Here is a 7,620-nt window from a genome sequence, read left to right on the forward strand (position 1 = left end):
GTAGACCTCCATTTCTTGTAACTTTTTTTTTTCCTCTCCACAAAAGCAAAACTTTTGCTACAAAAGATTTTCCCTAAAATTATTTTGTTTTTGAGAAATTTATGTAAATTTTCATTGGAGTATGTAAACTTGTGTAGATTTGTAAATCCTTCAAATTGTTACCTGACGAATGAATACAGAGAACAAAAATAATAAACGTGTTGTGTTTATTTTCTTTACATTTTTCTCTCTGTGTTTATTCTCTGTTCAGTTCATTCAAGCCATTAAATTTGCGTCCCCCAGCATTTCACTGGGAGCTGCACTTGAACTGGCTGGTAGCGATTTTGCTGCCTCTGCTCTGCTCTATACTATCCTGTATATACTATTGATATGTATTTTTTTATCATACTTATAGCTCTGGTTTTAATTTACAGGAGATGGATGTTACTAGCATACTTACTGATCGAGACAGTACTGACATTTTCAATAATTATGAATGTTTTTTTTTAATTTTTTTTAGCTATTTGCAAAATGAGTATTTAATATTTTTTTTATTTAAAATACATTGCTAGCATTTTTTTAACAATGTGTATTTTAAATAGATTTGTAGACCACTATGTTCTGTTTTTCTAATAGTTTCCTTGACTATTTTACCCAGCCCTTAACACAAAGATACAAACAAGAAATTTGAAGTCAAGAAAACAAACATTTAGGTGATCAGGGTACTGCTAGTAAAACCACAATTTGAAACGTACGTCTGCTTGACACAAGTGAAACCCATATTGGGGTATATCACATAGAAGGTGAGTGAGCAGTTCAGTCGCCATGCCTCAAGCCTGCCTTGGACTGGAGGGAGCACCCTTTCTCTTAGGGGAGTGAGGGAGCAGTTCAGTCTCCATGCCTCAAGCCTGCCTTGGACTGGAGGGAGCACCCTTTCTCTTAGGGGAGTGAGGGAGCAGTTCAGTCTCCATGCCTCAAGCCTGCCTTGGACTGGAGGGAGCACCCTTTCTCTTAGGGGAGTGAGGGAGCAGTTCAGTCTTCATGCCTCAAGCTGAATACATTTCACTGCCACTGGATTTAGAGTTGAAATCTCCAAACCAATTTCACTTGTGACAAAAGCCAGTTTTAACTGAGGCACCCAGAAGCATTGACCTGATTACTGAATTATCCCACACCCAGTATAATGGTTTCAGGTTCAACAGTGTTCTTGGGAAGAATTCAACTGGCGTGGCTGGTTTGCATTGCTTTACAGCAGTGGCTGTGTATTTTTATTCATGGATATTTCCAGAACCCTAAAGAACAGGTAGCACCCAGGCCTCCAGGGATAAAAGACTACCGTCCCACATAACTACCCCCCCCCCCCCCCGCCCCCACCTCCAAACGCTAAAGTGTACCACATTGAAAAATAATTGGCTCACACTAAACGGATTGCAGGCCTTGTTTGTGACACAGTGACATACTGACACACTAACAGGAAAACATAACAGAGAGCTCAGGCCCGTTAAGACCATAATCCTCCTTCCTCTCCCCAGCAGCCAATCACATCCCTACAATCTGTCTTGAGGTGTATTTTAAGCGTCAATCCCTCAGAATCGCTGCTCTAAAAAGCTGGTGGTAAGTTTCCACTGTCATTTAGCAGTTTCCCATTCTTTTATCCTGTTTTTACCACACATTTACTGCACTTTATAATGGTTTGCCATGGTTTTGACTATGCTTTGCTACACATATACAACACTAAGGTGTATAGAGGAATACGGTATACACATGTAGGGGAGTGAAACCCACACATTATCAATAGCATGTAAAGAGTAAGTAGCGGGGTACCGAAGAATATAGCGTTATACGTCCCCACGTGTTGTTACAACTGTTTAAATAATGTACCAGTAATTTCTTTTCATTGTTAACATCCTGACAACTTTTTACAAGTCTGTTTCAAAGCTCTTTTCAAAATGTCTGCTCTAGTGCACTGGGGTTTGAGATCTGTCCTCTACAACGTTATCGCGCCCCCCGTTTTGCGTGTAAAATCTTGCTATTTTTTTTTTTGCTTGCTTTTTATACTTTAATTTGGGAGATTTTTAAATCTAACAAGAATTTTTTTGTTTTTTGATTGTTATTTTTGCAGTTTTCCCATGCTTTGCCCATGGTTATAATGTGCATTTATAATAGTTTGCCCTGGTTTGCCACGTTTTTTTTTAAATATGCTTTACCATGCTTACCTATGCTTTCACTGTGCATTATTACACTTTTTTACAATTATAACATTTTTGCTTCCTGGTACTTAATCACTTCATATGTTGTAGTTCAAACGCTCCAATGGCCTAGCTCCAATCAGACCATGTGACCTGCAGCACAGGTCCCAGGATGCAGCGGGACCTGTGCGGTGTTTGAAATCTGTCCAAAACGAGTAGAAAAAAAGAAGAGTTTGTTCTGGGACCCTCATCTCAACTACAAATGTATTTTTCTTCAGGTTCCAGTCTGAGACTTGGACCATGTAACGGGTCTCAAAGTGTTCCAGTGTCTCTGAGAGCAATAGGTCCATTTGTTTTAGAAGTGACACGTCCTCGGTAAGTAGACCGGTCTATGATTAGAATTTACTACTCCGTACTTCCTGACAACTAGCATAAAGCTTGATCCTGCCACCTCCCCCAGACTCCACACACCAAACAAACACACATCCACAAGCTTGCATGACCTCCCATTAACTGGAAAATCTCCTGACTGGATAATCCAATTACCGCCGGGGACCCAGTTACTTAATATATCTCATGCATAACATGTCTGATGCTTCCAGTACTGATGGACTAACACATTCCACTTTAATACAGGTGGTCGAAAACCAATCTCCCCATGTGAACTGTTTGCATTGGAAATTAATCACCAGTCAAACATGTTGCTGGATAGAAAGAGACTTATTTATGTGGGCTGTTCGTTTTCAGTTTTCAGGCGCCCGGCCAGTCTACAGGGGTCGCTGGTGCACGGTGAGCTGAGGACACTCACCACCCCCCACCCAGTACGGCACTCGGCCAATTGTGTGCCGCCCCCAGTAACTTGAATGAGACTACGAATCACTAATAATGTAAAAAAAAGAGAAAAAAAAGAGGCAGCTCCTTATTTTGAATTCAAACCGAACACAAAAGGCGACTTCAGCTAAATTGCTTTTCCCGGATTTAAAATCTTAATGATTCGTTGCAAATATGTTATAACCTGTTTTCCAAATATTAGTTTCCTCTTAATTTAGCATTTAATGAAATCAGTTTAACTTCACTCGCTGTTTGCGAATTAAAAGCAAGGAGCTGCCTTTTTTTTTTAACATTATCAATGAAAGAGAATCATCGTCTAAATCAAGTTACGAGAGAAAAAACAAATGCCTCATTTCAATCAACACTTTTCCAAGAGTTTAATTAAACGAAGTCGGCTCAAAAAAAGGAACATCACGTGACCAAAAAGAAAAACCGAAGCCAAGAGCCGGATGTATACCATATGTACTTGCCACTGGTCTTTTAACCACGTGGCATGCAGGACATTTCCAAGCACTTTGATCTCATTATTGGCCCAACTGGTCTGTGACCTTTAATTCCCAATGGTATGCCAGCACGACAGTAAACATTTTCAAAACCTTCCAATTTATACTTCTTAAAGACACTATGAGTAATGGTTCTGCACACGCCTGGTTACAGCTATGAACTCCACTCTGAGAAAACAACTCACTTTTTTTTCTGGTTTGCTCCAGATCCCCTTATTGGTTTTGGCTAGACTCTCTCAGTGACGGCAAAGATCAACGGATCCCGTCTGCACTGATAGCAGTGTGGATATCTTCAGTTGGCAAACAATCTAATTCACGTTGCATCCAGCTCTATTTTGTGTATTCGTTTTGAAGAGATTTTTTTTTTACTACCAAAAAAAAATGGTTCCTTCTGAATAAAAACCTTGTACCAGAAAATATTGACCACTTATTTTGCTTTAATTTTTTTTATCTACCTGCTCTTCCCTATAAAATTCCCACGTCTGACTTTATTCCTTGCCTACTGTAAGGAGTGGCATTCACACTTCTGCAAGCTTAGTATCTGACACATGTAAAATCAGCAAATCCATATACGAGATCCTTCACATTTTACAACTAGAATGGAGACCACATCACCCAGTGATATAACTGTGTTAATCCAAACTCATTTCAGCATTGAAGATCTTGTGAAATACTTTTGTCATTTAAATGTACTTGTTTCTCTCAGCATTAAAATGTACCACTAACAAGTGCTATTGTATTATTATTTATTTCTTAGCAGACGCCCTTATCCAGGGCGACTTACAATTGTTACAAGATATCACATTATACATTATTTCACATTATACAGATATCACATTATTTTACATACAATTACCCATTTTTACAGTTGGGTTTTTACTGGAGCAATCTAGGTAAAGTACCTTGCTCAAGGGTACAACAGCAGTGTCCCCCACTGGGGATTGAACCCACAACCCTCCGGTCAAGAGTCCAGAGCCCTAACCACTACTCCACACTGCTGCCCTATTGTACTCCACTGCTGCCCTATTACAAGCACTGTTAGATTTGTTATTTGTACATCAAAAATATATAAACGAGAGACTCAGGAAGGCAACCTCTAAGTAAAAAGTAGGACAGAGGGGTCAGGGGGCTACTAAATTTATATAACACCTGATCTAAAGAAGGCAACAGCACCAGGAATTAATGTCAGACTTGTTGTCTTCCATAAACCCTGTGGCTCTTGCTGTCTGTGTACCTTCAAGGTTTTTTAAGGCTATTGACGATCATGGAGCATGGTAAGAATTCATCTGATGCTTCAGCTCAGGACTAAGCAGAGGGTCATTTGTGGTGACCTGGCTGGGTGCTCATTTCTGGAATGTACGTCTGCGTCTCTGTAATTCTTTTATGTAACGGGGCTAAAGTTTCTAAAGTAAAGGCACACTGCCCCCTTGGTAGAAAAAGTTGCCAGCATTCGGTTAGTAGTACAGTCTGAAAATACTACTACCCATGCTTGTAGCTGAAGTTGTTTTTCATGCCATTCTATTACACTGTGTTGTAAAATATCTTCGGGAAGCTCATATCAAAGGGATGCTTTTTATCTTTCGGGATGTTTCATTTCTCACTTGTTCACATTTCAAGCGTGTGTTGTACAGTTCAGTACTTCTCAACCCCAGGCCTCAGGGACCCCTAATTGGCTTAATTAGGTATGTTTTAATTGTTTTCAGCTCCTAAACAGTTGGAGTGTTCAACTTAACTATAAAATGTTATAAGCATTGAAATCTGCCACTTTTTAGGAGCTGAGAACAATTAAGAGTCCTAATTATCTAATTATTAGTTCAATTAAGGGTTTAGTTAAGTGATTGAGAGCTCAGTTGGAATGAAAACCAGAAGACACAGGGGTCCCCGAGGACCGGGGTTGAGAACCATTGGTATAGTTGCTGTTTCTGCTTTGATCATTAGTCACCATTCTCCATTCATTACTGCACCCTGTACAACTATGAGGTAGTAAATGAAAAATCTCTGTACAAAATCACTGTTTAGAGGGGACAAAAATGAGAGCTGCACACCCCAGTCTTTTTATTTCAAAATAGATGCACTTTGTTCGCAGAGAATGTCGATGCACTTTACTCTTGGTATTTCTTGTTTTAAAGCTGATGCCAATTGACTGTACAAGGTCTTTATTTATATGTAAGGTTGATGCACTTTATTATCATTCAGGCTTTTCGTCAAAAGCCAGCCGTCTGGTTTGAGTGATTTCTTTAGTAGTTTAAAGCAGCACTCGTTTCTCTTAGGTTACATGCTGTCTTGTTGCATTAAAACGTGGCTGTAATTCTACCTTCACATCTCCCCTTACAAACTGTGTTGTCCTCCACCCCTTGCACACATATTGCTTCCTCCATTGCTGTGTCTGCGTGTACTGTTTCTATTTACCATGCCTATACCAACACAAGATGCTTTTGTCGGCTGATTGTGGAGAAATGAGGCGGGGAAGCAGGAGTGTTGCACCAGTTTCAGTGCGCAATGACTCACCTATGGGCTACAGTGCACAATGCCTGTATGCTTCCTTGCATCCCCAAAAGTGTCTTTTTTCAACGTTTTCTGAGATTAGTTTGTTAGCACGGCTGAAAACGCTCCTCTCGCCTTCTGTCTTTAGGCATGGTAAGTGCAAGGACAGGGATCAGTGCCATGTTAAACGGAGCATTGGAAAATTAAATTCAGAACAATTATGTGAGAGATAGAAAGATACAAATAATGAGAGGAAAAACAAGATTTAAGAGACCGTTTGGACAATGATTAATCAGTGGACATTTTTACTGTTGTCCAACCTTAGAACATCCAGCTACAAATGTCCCCTTTGCACCCCTCTCTTACATGTGTAGAGCGTTTGCAATCGTTCTAACTGGTTTATCAGTCCTGTTGCTCTAACACTGAGATTTTGATTATCTTTCTCTATTGCTCAATCTAACTGTAACATTTCAGACAAATATGTGCATAAAATTGTAATAGCTTAACATGAAGAGTAACCAAGGTTAGTTTCTAAAAGGCTTGCAGGTCGCTTAGTGTTTATCTATAGATTAATTGACCCCGCTGGTGATGTCCCGCACAGCTCTGAAAGTAGCTTTTCTCAGTAAAGCAATCCACTGAATTAACAAGAGACTGACTCTCTGACAAGTGATATTCCATGAAGTGTGTTATACATTAACTGTATACCCAGTATAAGCTACTGTAGAGAAAAAGAGGCTCAATAGGATCTAGCTGTGCGTCGTTGCAGGACACCAGGAAAAGGGAGCCGTCGGGAGCCATCAATGTGCTGAGAAGATGGAACTATATGTCATAAGAATTGTCTGTTGGTTAATATGTTTGTGAGAATGTTGCTGCCAGGATTTCTTACCTTCAGCCTGGACTTTTCCTTCAGCAAAAGTGGATTTCTAAACATATTCTCATGTTTTCTGCTTGGACTCTGAAAAAACAGCGGAGCACAAGGTATATTGCTTTAAAACTAAATGCTAATAAGCCAAAAGATTCAATTACAAAGTAATTTACTAAACTTCTGATCTAGGGCAAATGAAGAATGGTACTAAAAGATATTTAAAGAATGTTTTTTTTCAAAAACACAAAACCTGTTTTTTACAGACTACAAAAGCTTGGCAAATCTTGAATGATTTAACCATATACTCCTTCTAATTTTACAAGCAGCGTGGCACATTGCATTTCATAAACTGCTTAATATGTGGAATGCTGTATGAAGTATTATATGACCAGGGCTCTGCCAAACCACTGTCTTTGCTGTTCCAGACCCTCTTATCGTGAGACAGTATGATACAGTTTGATGGTATGTCACAATAGCTCCACAGTAACAGCTGACGAACGACTGAAGTCAAAAACACTTGTTACATAACAGCTCTAGCTACAGGGCTTATATCATGTAATATTACAATTATTATTGGTTTATTTAGCAGACACCTTTATCCAACGTGACTTAGAGACTAGGGTGTGTGAACTATGCATCAGCTGCAGTCACTTCCAACAACGCCTCACCCGAAAGACGGAGCACAAGAAGGTGAAGTGACTTTCTCTGGGTCACACAGTGAGTGTGTTGTGATTTGAACCGGAGCTTTTGAATATAGTTTTTTAACAGT

The sequence above is a fragment of the Acipenser ruthenus genome, chromosome 42, assembly GCF_902713425.1.
Source record: "Acipenser ruthenus chromosome 42, fAciRut3.2 maternal haplotype, whole genome shotgun sequence".
NCBI lineage: Eukaryota > Metazoa > Chordata > Actinopteri > Acipenseriformes > Acipenseridae > Acipenser > Acipenser ruthenus.